At 48.3% G+C, this 13192-nt stretch overlaps 1 pseudogene; it reads right to left on the bottom strand.

Moving 5' to 3' along the window:
* Positions 1-8680: 8680 nt before the first annotated feature.
* Positions 8681-8819, bottom strand: LOC119296534 (annotated as a pseudogene).
* Between the last annotated feature and the right edge of the window lie 4373 nt (positions 8820-13192).

Raw genomic sequence — 13192 nt, 5'->3', positions numbered from 1 at the left:
TGAGAGAGAACCACCTACTCATGTTTTGAGAACAAGATATTCCAATCCTACCATATGAATCTTGATCTCTAGCCTTCCCCAAGTTGCTTTCCACTCAAATCATCTTTCCACCATAGCCAAATCGGCGAGAGGGAGTTGAGTGTTGGGGAGACTATCATTTGAAGCACAAGAGCAAGGAGTTCATCAACAACACACCATCTATTACCTTTGGAGAGTGGTGTCTCCTAGATTGGTTAGGTGCCACTTGGGAGCCTCCGTCAAGATTGTGTAGTTGAACCAAGGAGTTTGTAAGGGCAAGGAGATCGCCTACTTCATGAAGATCTACCCTAATGAGGCAAGTCCTTCATGGGCGATGGCCATGATGGGATAGATAGGTTTGCTTCTTCATGGACCCTTCATGGGTGGAGCCTTCCGTGGACTCGCGCAACCGTTACCCTCCATGGGTTGAAGTGTCCATCAACCTGGATGTACGATAGCACCACCTATCGGAACCACGCCAAAAATCTCCGTGTCTTCAATTGCTTTTGCACACTCCAATCCCATCCCTTTACTTTCTTGCAAGTTGCATGCTTTACTTTCCGCTGCTCATATACTCTTTGCATGCTTGCTTGAATTGTATTGTGTATGCTTGAAATTGTGTTAATCTACCACCTCAACTTGAAAAACTTAAAAACTACCAACTTTGTTTGTTGAGGGTCTAATCACCCCCCTCTAGACACCTCTTCTCGATCCTTTCAATTGGTATCAGAGCTTTGGTCTCCATTGCTTTGGTTTAATCACCATTGGAGGAAGATGTATGAGTCTACGTTGGAGAGTCTTAGACGTAGACTGCCTATGCTTGATGGAGAGTTCTTAGTGAGTGTAAAAATGAGATGCTTGGAATTTTTCATGAATATCACTTGAACAAGTACAATACTACTCCTTGTGAACCCCTTGTTGATCCCTTGCATCCTACCCATGATGAGTCTCTTGACATGATTCACAATCTTAGAACTATCAATCTTATCACTAGGGGCTTGCCTAGAAATTTGATTGGTCACTTGCTTACTCTTGATTGTGCTTATACTATATGGAGATTTCTTGAGGAACGATTTCCTGACTATTCCTTGAAAAACTTAGATGAGATTCTTCACAAGTCCATTGCTTTGAATAGGATGAATCCCAATGACCCTAGGTTTGGAGATTGTTTATTTGAGGTTACCAATCTTATGCATGCCAAAGGAGATGTTGGAATCATTAGCAATATTATTTCCGAAGCTATTAGAATTCATAGAGATGAACATTGCCAAAATCATATATCTAATGAATCACTCTCTCTAGGAAATGATCATTTGCAAGATGATGTTGAACATGGATACTATGATGATGATGATGATAATGACTTTGATCTTGAAGATTCTATGAGACACTTTGGTCTTATGGCTAACCTATGCGGCTACATGGCTGGAGAAAAGAAATGGGTCCTTGATAGTGGGCGTACCGCTCACATCACCGGAGATAAAGATATGTTTCATGAGCTTGCTGAAAACAACGGCCCTCGAAAGTATGTCACTTTCAGTGATAACTCAAAGGGTAATGTGGTTGGCCTTGGTAAGGTGGCCATCTCACATGACAGCTCCATACAAAATGTTATGCTTGTTGAATCTCTTGGCTACAATCTACTTTCTGTATCTAGACTAGCTGACTTTGGTTTCAATGTCCTATTTACTAAAGTAGATTGCCAAGTGTTTCAAAGAGATAATCATAAAATGGTCTTTACCAGCATACGTAGAGGTGATCTATACATTGTTGATTTCACTAAAAAGGCTCAACCTAGAACTTGCTTAATTGCTAAATCTTCCAAAGGCTAGTTGTGGCATAGACGGTTAGGTCATGTGGGCATGCGAAACCTTGACAAGCTCCTTAAAGGTGACACTACTAGGAAAATGCTTATACATAGAACTTTACTAGTAGCGTTTGTTTATGTCCCCACACTACTGGTAATTACCAGTAGCGCTCAGTACAAAGCGCGCTACTGTTATGGCTTAGCAGCAGCATTGGTTTCTTCTGGACATGCTACTAGTATGAATAGACGGGGTGAGCTGATGTGCCTTACTTGGTAGCAGCGCCGCACCCGTGCCCCCGCGCTACAACTAATCATGCCCTACCACTTAGTTGCACCACACCACGACTAAGCGGTGAGTTCCGCCCTCTCACTCCCACGCCCCACCCAATCTTCACCGGAATTCCATCTTCACCTCGCCGCTGCTCCTCCCAATCCTGCCGCCGATGCCTCCTCTGCCCCCAAATGACGGCGACAGGGACGCCGGCGCCCTCACCCGCCTTCCACATCCCTCAACTCGTCTTCTCGATGGTCGCCTTGGAGGATCCTCCTTTAGCGCGCCACCGTGGTTGGGCTGCAGCGACCACCAGAGGTCCGCCACCGGTAGGAGTTCCCTCCTTCTCCACCACAAGGCACCGGCAGAGGGGGACGACTCCTCCTTCCACCCCTAGCCACGGCATCCAACCTCTAAGGGCATCTCCAGCCGCGCCCCCAGGAAGGCCTCCCCAGGCGATTTTTTCGCGCCGGCGCCGAAAAAACGGTCCAGTCGCGCCCCCAGGAGCCCGATTTTCGCCGGCTTGGGCCGAAAACAGCGCCGGCGGACCCAGCCCGAACCCGGCGCGCTGGGGGGCGCCCGGGGGCGCCGGGGCGAGCTGTTTTGGCGCGAAAAAGACGCAGGCCAGCCGCGTCAGCGACTCGGCGCCTCGTCTTCCCCCAACGGCCTCGGTTCCCGCGGGGAATCAATGGCAAGGCTGCCGCCGGTCAGCCTTGCCATTGATTCCTCACGGGCGGCGCTTCACGGGACGGCGCACCGATGCCTCCCCTCCCTCGCACGCGTACACATGGGTGCGGCCCGACTATAAAAGCCAGCGGCCTCCACTCGCCTGTGCCCACACCAGCCCCGGCCCTCGCCGCCGTCCAGCCCCTCCCTCTCCCTGCCTCTCCCGAGCGTCGTCGCCCAGCCCCTCCCTCTACCTCTCCCGAGCCCGCCTAGCCCCGCCGTCACCATGGCAGAACGCTTCCCCGAAGACGAGGCGGCGGCCAACGGCTTCGGCCGCCGTTCGCTCCGCGAACAGGAGTCCTGGCTCCTATTCCAGGTGAACATCCTGACGCCGCCGGACATGCGCGCCGGGCCAACGGGGTGGAGACTCAGCGACGGGGGAGTGCCCATTCCCCCGTTGCCTGATGCCGTGGCGAAGCCGAAGTACTTCGCCGAGGAGGTCGAGATCGTGCGCGCGTTCCTCACCGACGCCCAACTCTCCCTCCCCCAGTACGCCGCCGACAACCATGCGGCCTGGGCGGCGTATTTCGAGCGCCGCCAGCAGCAGCGATTGGCATCCACCAACGGCGCGCCGGTGGTCGGCGGCCGACAGAACAGCGAGGGGCGCCACCTCTGGTGGGGCGTCCCCGGCCGCACACTCGAGGGCGTGCTCACGTACCTCGAGGGCGGCAACGACCCGCCGTTGGCGTACCCCCCGGCGCAGCACCGACGCGTCGGGCCATGGGCGCCAAGGAGGTTCGGGTCCTCCTCCTCTTCCTCCTCCCGATCCTCATCGCATTCCTCTGGCACTCCGGCCCTGCTCGGCGTCAAGGCCGAGCCCGCGGCGGAGTCGCTGCTCGGCCGACGCACTCGCAGCGCCGCATGGTCATCAACGAGGGTGGCCGGCGCGCCTCCTCCTCGTCGGCTCCTCCGCGCTTCGTCAAGCCAAAGACGGAGCCGAGGCTGGCACCGGTGAAGACGGAGCTGGGGCTGGCGCCGGTGAAGGCGGAGTTCGACGACGACGACGCGGCCCTAGAATGGGCGCGCCAGGACTCCATTGCGATGGAGAAGGCGCGCCGGGAGAAGGTGAAGGAGCGCCAGCGCGCCGCCCTGCGCCGCTTCGAGGAGCGCCGGCGCGGCCGCGATGAAGACGGGGTCGTCGTCCTATGCGACAGCGACGACGACGACGACGACGCGCCGCCGCCAGTCCGCCATGGCGACGCCGGGTCCAGCAGGGGCGCCCGCGTCAAGGAGAAGGCCGACGACGACGATGGCGGCAACGACTTCAACCCCTTTCTTTTTTAGATTAGGTTAATGTAATGAAAATGCGCGAATTTCGCCAAAATTTGCCATGTTTAGCCGAAATTTAACTACTTTTTATCATAACTTCGCCGAACGGCCCTTCTTTGTTTTTTCTAATACGCGCCTGGGGGCGGCCCTGGGGGCCGACGGCTGGGAACCGACTCGCCCCCAGGGTCATTTTTTGCGCCGGCTCACCCCCAGGCGGCGCTTTTAGACGCCCCCTGGGAGGCCAATGGCTGGAGATGCCCTAACGCCGCCTGAAACCATAGCCCGAATCCGGCAGAGGTGCAGCAGCACGAGATCCCCTCCAAAAGTGGCATATTCTTCTTCCTCTGGTTCTTTGTCTTCTTCCCAGTATCTGATGCGTGTGTGTGTTCACGTGGTGTGTGCAGGCAGTTGAAGGAAGGGGGCGGGCCATGGATAAGCTGCACGGTGCGGGCACCGAGCCTGACGCATGTGAAAGATGATATGGGAAGCGTACTACCACCCGTAGGTGGCCGCGGTATATATTGACTCTGGCGAACAGCCTGCCGTGGCGTACAAGTTGAGACGATCGCTAGGATACGTCTAGATTACAGGAGATCGAGGGAAGTAGTTTGAACAGAGAGAAAAACAGATAGAAAGAGATATATGAGTTTAAACTACAACTCTATCTATCCTTTTGTCTAACACTCCCCCTCAATCGAACCTCTATGGGAACTTACCAAGGTTCAGATTGTACTTGAAGCCATCCAATTTTCTCATTGTGAGAGGCTTTGTAAACCCATCAGCCAGCTGATCACCAGTTGGAATAAACCTTATGTCAAGAAGTCCTTGAGATACTCTTTCTCGAACAAAATGAAAGTCAACTTCAATATGCTTTGTTCGTGCATGAAAAACAGGGTTAGCTGAGAGATAGGTTGCACCAATATTGTCACACCATAACCTTGCAGCCCGTGGAGTTTTAATCCCAAGCTCATACAGCAAAGTTTGAATCCACATTACTTCAGCTGTAGCATTTGCTAGAGCTTTATACTCAGCCTCAGTACTAGACCTCGAGACAGTAGCCTGTTTTCTTGCACTCCATGACACAAGATTTGTTCCCAGAAATACAGCAAAACCACCTGTGGACCTTCTATCATCAGCACACCCAGCCCAATCTGCATCTGAATAAGCAGTAACAAGTGTAGATGGAGACTTGGTAATTTGAAGCCCAAGTCCCTCTGAAAACTTAAGATATCTCACAATCGTTTTAACTGCTGTCCAATGAGTGGTACTAGGTGCATGTAAATACTGACATACCTTGTTCACAGAATAAGAAATATCAGGACGTGTAAGAGTCAGATACTGTAATGCACCCACAACACTTCTGTAATTTGTTGCATCCTCTGGTCCAAGTGCTACCCCACTATCAATTGTGAGCTTTTCTGAAGTTGAGATGGGTGTACTTACAGGCTTACACTTTTCCAAACCTACTCTCCTGAGTATATCAGCAGTGTATTTTTCTTGAGTCAGAAGTATACCGTCCTTCACATGTTTAACTTCTATACCAAGAAAATAGTGAAGATCTCCCAAGTCCTTGAGAGCAAATTCTACCTTCAGACCCTTAAGCAAGCAAGTGGTGGCATCTGAACTTGAGCTAGCAACAATAATATCATCAACATAAACAAGCACAAACATAGTGATGTTGCCTTTGTTATAAAAGAACAATGAAGTGTCAGCCTTTGAAGGTGTAAACCCAAGCTGTTGTAACTGAGTGCTCAACCTCGAGTACCAGGCTCTTGGGGCCTGTTTTAAACCATACAAGGCTTTCTCTAGCTTGCAAACATGATAAGGTGTGTTTTTGTTCTCATATCCTGGTGGTTGCTTCATAAAAACCTCTTCTTCCAGAACACCATGAAGAAACGCGTTCTGAACATCTAGCTGACGCAGACTCCAACCTCTGGAAATGGCAATAGACAGTACAAGACGAATAGTAGCTGATTTAACAACAGGACTAAACGTATCCTCATAATCAATACCAAACCGTTGCTTGAATCCCTTAGCAACTAATCTGGCTTTGTATCTGTCAATACTACCATCAGACTTTTTCTTAATCTTATAAACCCATTTACAGTCAATCACATTTTGACCCTTTTTTGGAGGTACTAAACGCCATGTTTTATTTTTCATGAGTGCTTCATACTCAGTATCCATGGCTTTCTTCCACTCTTGACTAGCAAGTGCATCATGCAAATGAATTGGCTCACCCGTGCTAGTAAGAAAGGCACGTTTAACTTTGTCATACCTTATGGTTCCATCTGTGTATGTTTTCTCTCGAACTATACCAGACTGTGACCTTTTTTGGCGACGTAAAGGCTCCGGCACACCAGAGCCAGCAGAATGATCAGCCATAGGGGATCCCGCCTGATCAACTGTTCTGATCTGCTCCCAATCCGAGGAGCGAATCCCGCTCGTGACTCGTGCGGCATCTTCTGAGGCCACCTCCTCGGACGGGCTGCGCGCAGTGCCAGGGCTGGCCCCCATGCCTGCTGCCTGGTCGGCCATTGCGCCGGCCCGCTCGGGCGTGGCCCGTGGTGATTCGCCCGCCCGCGTACCACGTGAGCTGGCGGGGCTGGCGGGGCCCAGCCGGTCGGCCACCGGCCTGTCTGTCGCGCGCGAGGCGCTGCGCTCTGTCTCGGATCGAGCGCTGACAGGGGAATCTGCCTCGGATCGCACAGAGATGCTGCCAGGGAAATCCTCTTGGGATCCAGCGCCTGTTTTGTCTCCTTCTCCTTGCATAAAATCATGGCTATCTGCACACTTAGCATCTGGATTAAATTTTTCTGTTAATTTTTCTGTTGAATAAATCACATCTGCAGCCTGGCATAATTCCCCCCCATGATCAGAATTAGGCATATAATCTGGAAGGAGGGCTATTTCTGCTCGAAGAAGAGCTCCGGCATTGGGATGGAGTTTAGAGAACGGAAAAATTGTTTCATCGAATACAACATCCCGTGAAATATATATGCGCCCAGATGATACTTCTAGACACTTATACCCTTTGTGAAGATTGCTATATCCAAGGAAAACACATTGCGTTGAGCGAAATTCAAGCTTATGTTGGTTATAAGGACGAAGATTTGGATAGCATGCGCACCCAAAAATTTTCAGAGAATTGTAGTTGGGTTTTTGATCATACAATCGTTCCAAAGGAGTAGAATTACCTACGACTTTGCTAGGCAAACGATTTATGAGATAAGTGGCAGTGATAAAGGCTTCATCCCAATACTTCAGTGGCATAGATGCATGGGCTAAGAGAGATAGTCCTACTTCAACGATATGCCGATGCTTGCGTTCGGCTGAACCGTTCTGTTGATGTGCATGAGGGCAAGAGACATGATGAGCAATACCTATATTGCGAAAGAATGAATTGAGTTTCTCATACTCTCCTCCCCAGTCACTTTGGACTGTTTTGATTTTTCTGTCAAATTGGCGTTCAACCAACTTCTGAAACTCTTGGAAGATATAAAAAACTTCAGATTTGTATTTAAGCAAATATATCCAAGTGAATTTGCTATAATCATCAATGAAACTAACATAGAATTTTTTTCTTCCAAAAGAATCTCTTGCATATCCCCATACATCACTGAAAATAAGTTCCAAAGGAGCATAAGACACACTATTTGACTTAGGATAAGGAAGTTGGTGACTTTTTGCACACTGACAAGCATCACAAACAGACTCATCTTTTTGACTAGAGGACAATGGAAGATTGTCTTTATTCACTACTTGCTTGACTATGACCGACGATGGATGACCTAATCTTTGATGCCATCTTGCCAAGGAGGGCTTGACGACGGAGTAGACTTGACGACGACGCCTTTTACTAAGTGCTCTGGATGTGATGGGGTAGAGCCCTCCAATGCATCTACCGTGATGAATGAGCTCCCTCGTTGCCCGATCCTTTATAAGAAAATAGGTAGGGTGAGTTTCAAAGAAAACATTGTTGTCGGTAGTTAAGCGAGACACAGAGGCAAGGTTTTTGTCGGCTTGAGGGACATGAAGGACATCTTTTAAGATTAGATCACGGTTAGATGTAGGGGAATTAATAGAGGCTTGGCCGATGTGATTTATTTTCATACCTCCACCGCTTGCGGTGTGAATCTGGTCATCACCATAATACTTTTCCCTCATAGCGAGCTTCTCCAGCTCGCTAGTCACGTGATCAGTGGCGCCTGAGTCGGCATACCAGACAGTGCCATCTCCTCCTTGCTGCTCACGGATTGCTGCTGCAGCATGGCGTGCATTAGGAACGTAGTCCTCGTCGTAGCGGTGCCAGCAATCCATGACCTCATGGCCTGGTTTCTTGCAGAGCTGGCACCGGACCCGAGGTGAAGAAGAGGATCCAGGAGCGGTGTTGTTGGTGTTGTTGAAGCCGTTGTTGAAGCCACTGCTCCTAGATCGGGCGTTGCTCCCGCGCCCTCGCCCGTTGCCACCGCCGCTGCCGTTGCGACTGCGGCCCTGGTGACCGCGCCCACGGCCTGCTCCACGGCCGCGGGACACCGCATTGGCAGACGACTGGCGGACATTCATGCCGTGAAGAAGGTTGAGCCGCGCGTCGAAGCTGAGAAGCTGGTTGAACAGCTCCTAGACAGTCACGGGCTCTACCCGTGCTGCAAGGGCCGAGACCACCGGCTTGTAGTCGAGGTCAAGTCCGGCGAGGACATGAGAGACGATCTCAGCATTGCCGAGCGCCGCCCCTGTGCATGCGATCTCATCAGAAAGCATCTTGATCTTGGCAAGATACTCCGTCATGCTCAGATTCCCCTTCTTCAGATTTGTGAGCTCTATGCGTGTGTTGATGGCTTGCGCCTGAGTTTGGGCAGCAAAGGTGGCGTGGATCGCTGCCCACACCTCCGCCGGTGTCTGAGGAGTGACAACCTGTGCAAGTATCTCGCGAGACAGAGAGCCCATTAGAAAACCTTGAAGTTGCTGCTGTTGTGCATACCAGAGAACGCGGGCGAAGTTGGCGATCTGCTCTTCCTTGCCCTCCTTGGTGATGGTGAGTGTCTCCGGTGGCGCCTGGCTCGCCGGATCAAGGTGGTGAGCCATCTGTGCGCCCTTGATTTGTGGCAACACGATGGCTTTCCACATGAGGAAGTTATTCCTCGTGAGCTTCTCCTGTGGTGATGGCCCGAGGGGTATGGCGTGGGAGGCGCTGGATGATGAGGGGGCAAAGGTGGAGGCGGAGGCAAGGGATGTGGTGAGCGCACTCATGGTGCAGGGTTGGGTGGAGGCGGTAGTCATGGCGAGGCTAGATGCGATCTCTTCTCTTTTCTCTCGATCTAGGAAGAAGATGCTCTGATTACCATGAAAGATGATATGGGAAGCGTACTACCACCCGTAGGTGGCCGCGGTATATATTGACTCTGGCGAACAGCCTGCCGTGGCGTACAAGTTGAGACGATCGCTAGGATACGTCTAGATTACAGGAGATCGAGGGAAGTAGTTTGAACAGAGAGAAAAACAGATAGAAAGAGATATATGAGTTTAAACTACAACTCTATCTATCCTTTTGTCTAACAGCATGGATGGAAGGTACCTCTCTTGCCCATCTCCTCTGTTTGTCTCTGTTCGATTCTGTCTAGATGGAGATGGTCGTAGGTTTCTATGGACTAAAATTCTGTCAATGTATACAACTCAATATCTTCTAACTGAACATTACTTCAGTTCTTGTAAATACATAGTGTTCCCATGGGAAAATATCTAGTGCTACCAATCTTTACGTGCTACTGTGATACAAGATTTTGGGTCGTCGGATTCTCAGATCAGACGGCTCTCAACAACTCTGCAACATTTGCAAAAAACCTACGAGGAGTCCAAAAATCACGCACAGGTCCAGCTGATCCCACATCTCCTGGATGCCGTCCGATTTAAGAATCCGACGGCCCAGATGCCCGTATCACGGTAGCATCTAAGTCTTGGTAGCACCAGATACTCTCCTGTGTTCCCATACCCCTACTTGTATGTTGCCCTTCTGTTTCGGAAAGCTAAATAATTTTTTTCTGGAAATAATGCTTCATATTATTTACTTAACAAAAATTAATTTCCATTTGTAGCATTATTCAGTTTTGCTGATAGAGTGTTAATTTTTGTTTTACTTGGTTTCTTTCCATTTAACTGGATGTATATAGTGGCACTGTATATTTATCCAAGTGATTATAGTAATATGTCACTATTGGTTTCATCCGTAGAGAAAAATGACATTTGGCAGATCTTTGATTCTTCATAAACATGAAGAAGTACGATATAAATTTGTTTAATCAGACCAACTTCTATTAATGCAAAATTGTTATGTGACCTACTGGGACAAGATATTTTGGTAATCATGTGAGCCTATGGTGATAATAAAACTGAAACATGTAGCTGCTAAAATAGTGCAGTAACCTTTGTTCTTTTCATTCTAGATATCTGGATATTGAATTTATAGTTTGCTGCAGAGCTACAACCTATGGCGATGAGGAAACTTAAACATGTAGTTGCTAAAATAATGCAGTCACCTTTGTTCTTCTTTCTAGATATATGGATATTGTATTTACAGTTTGCTGCAGAGCTACAAGCTAGCGCTTTGTCTCAGTTTTTATTAAGGTGCTTCTATTTGAGATTGCGACATAAGACAATATATAAACTCAATTTCTATGATAGCGCTTTGTCTTAGTTTTTATAAGGGTGCTTCGCTTGGATCCCGCTCGAGCGCATCGGCTAGATTCGCCTGATTCGTTTGCTTGTCACGGCATCACTTTGACGGATCGCCTGTGTCGCCGGTGGTGCCAATATTACTTCAGCTTTGGTGTGTGATTTTTCTGCAATGGGCAGATTTGGACGGCACTTTGTTGTAGTATGCCTTGAATACGTGCACTGGAAGGAAGCACTTTCTTCCACTGTAACACAGTAGTATGCTCGTAGCAATAGATAGTTTCTTTTCCATGCAAATAAGGCACATGCTCTATATTGGATAGAACTGTTGACCACTTCAGTTCACCTAAAAGTTTTGCTTCTCTGATGAGAACAGATTTTCAGAATGAATCATTTGCGAACACCACAGACTAGTGCTACTGTTCATATACTTCTGATCAAACTCCGTGATTACTCTGTTTCAGCGAAACATTTTTGTTTGTTTGTTCATGTTTGAGGAAGAAAACCAAACATTTTTTTGTGTTCAAAACTGGGCCTTCCCAACCAAATCCCAGTCCCAGGTATTATAGAGTGCACTGGGTTAAGATGCCTTAACTTAAGTCAAACAATTCTTAGAGCTGCCAATAATTTCTAAACTTTTGAGTTGGTCTAGGTAGTTCGTGATTCTGTTCCGAAAGAAAGGAATATATTGATCTAAAGATGGATCAGATTAATAGTCGCATTACCAAACCACCAGATAAGATGAAATCATACTATGATTTGGATTTTATGTTTTACTGGGCCTCCCCAAGCAAATCCCAAGTATTTAGCGTACTACTATTATAGAGTACACTGGGCTAAGATGCCAGAATTTAAATAAAAGTCTAAAACAGTTCTAAGAGCTAATGTGTGATCAGAACTATATTTGTATTAGTTCAAGGGATTTGATATGAATAACCGTTGCTGCATCACATATTATTATTAGTTGTCTCTTACTTGCTCAATGGTACATGTAAAGTATGGGATGCTGTTGAGGTATCGGGCAGGAACGTGATGCAAACATCATCAGTTGTCACAACTTCAGTTGTAACGCACAGGTAATGTACATACACTGAATTGGATCCATGCTTTCAAAACGTCAAATGTTTTTGGTTCAACAACAACTAGTCATAACCAAAATCTTTTGCGCAGTAATGATCGTGTGATGCCGCCGGTTGATTGGATCGTTGATATAGTCTTCTCCTTTTTGCAGGTACGGCGACCAATCAGGAGAGATAACACAAGACTACCTCCACGCCAACGGAAACGCTCTTCAAGATGGAGAGATAATGCAGGACTACCACATCCCAGTGGGTGCCGTGCTCTTCAACTCCTCAGAGGCGGACTTTCTCGTGAAGCTCGGAGACTGCGTCACACAGATGATCGTCCAGGTGATTGCTACGCCGGAGGCAGCAGAGGTGGAGGACCTCAATGCCAACGCCACCCTCTGGGGGGGTGGTAGGGTTCGGGTCCATCGGAGTTTGAACTCCGAGGCTTTAGTAGATACATCTAGACAAGTGGTCTGGTTGTTCGTGTCTGATGTTAAATGGGATGTCGTGATCTCTTTGAGTTGAGATGTTCAATGTTACATCCATGAACGTTGCAATTGCTAAGATGGTTACGTGACCTTTACACTAGACGTGTCTTGATTTCCATCCATGAACATTGCATCTAATTTTTATTTTTATTTATTTTCTAATTAGTTAGCAGTAGCGATGGGGCAAAATGGTGTGCTACTATTAATTAGATAGTAGTAGCGCAGGTGCATAATAGTAGTAGCGTGGGTTGCACGCGCTACTACTAACTTTTTAGCTGTAGCACGGGGTAAAAACGCGCTACTGCTACAAAATAGCTGTAGCGCCGTAGCAGTAGCGCGGTACCCTGCGCTATTGGTATGCAAAAAACCTACGTTACTGGTAGCGTTTTTCCTAGTAGTGTGATCATATCCTTGGTGTCAAAGATGTCATATTTTATAAGGATAGACTTTGCAGCACTTGCCAAGCAGGAAAACAGGTTGGAGGAAGTCACCCCGTGAAGAACATCATGACCACGAGAAGGCCGCTCGAGCTACTTCACATGGATCTTTTCGGTCCCAACGCCTACAAAAGTCTCGGTGGTAACTCGTTTGGACTAGTCATCCTTGATGATTTTTCAAGATTTACGTGGGTATTCTTTCTCGATGATAAATGGCAGGTTCAAAAGATCTTCATAAACTTCGCTAGGAAGACCCAAAACTAATTTGAAGTGAAGGTCAAGAAGGTTCACGGCGACAATGGAACGGAGTTCAAGAACGCCAATGTGGACACCTTTCTTGGCGAAGAAGGGATCTTACATGAGTTCTCGGCTAAGTACACACCTCAACAAAATGTAGTTGTTGAGAGGAAGAACGGGGCGCTCATCGAAATGGCGAGAAT

This window comes from Triticum dicoccoides, chromosome 4B, assembly GCF_002162155.2.
Source record: "Triticum dicoccoides isolate Atlit2015 ecotype Zavitan chromosome 4B, WEW_v2.0, whole genome shotgun sequence".
NCBI lineage: Eukaryota > Viridiplantae > Streptophyta > Magnoliopsida > Poales > Poaceae > Triticum > Triticum dicoccoides.
This window is presented reverse-complemented; position numbering and strand designations above follow the sequence as displayed.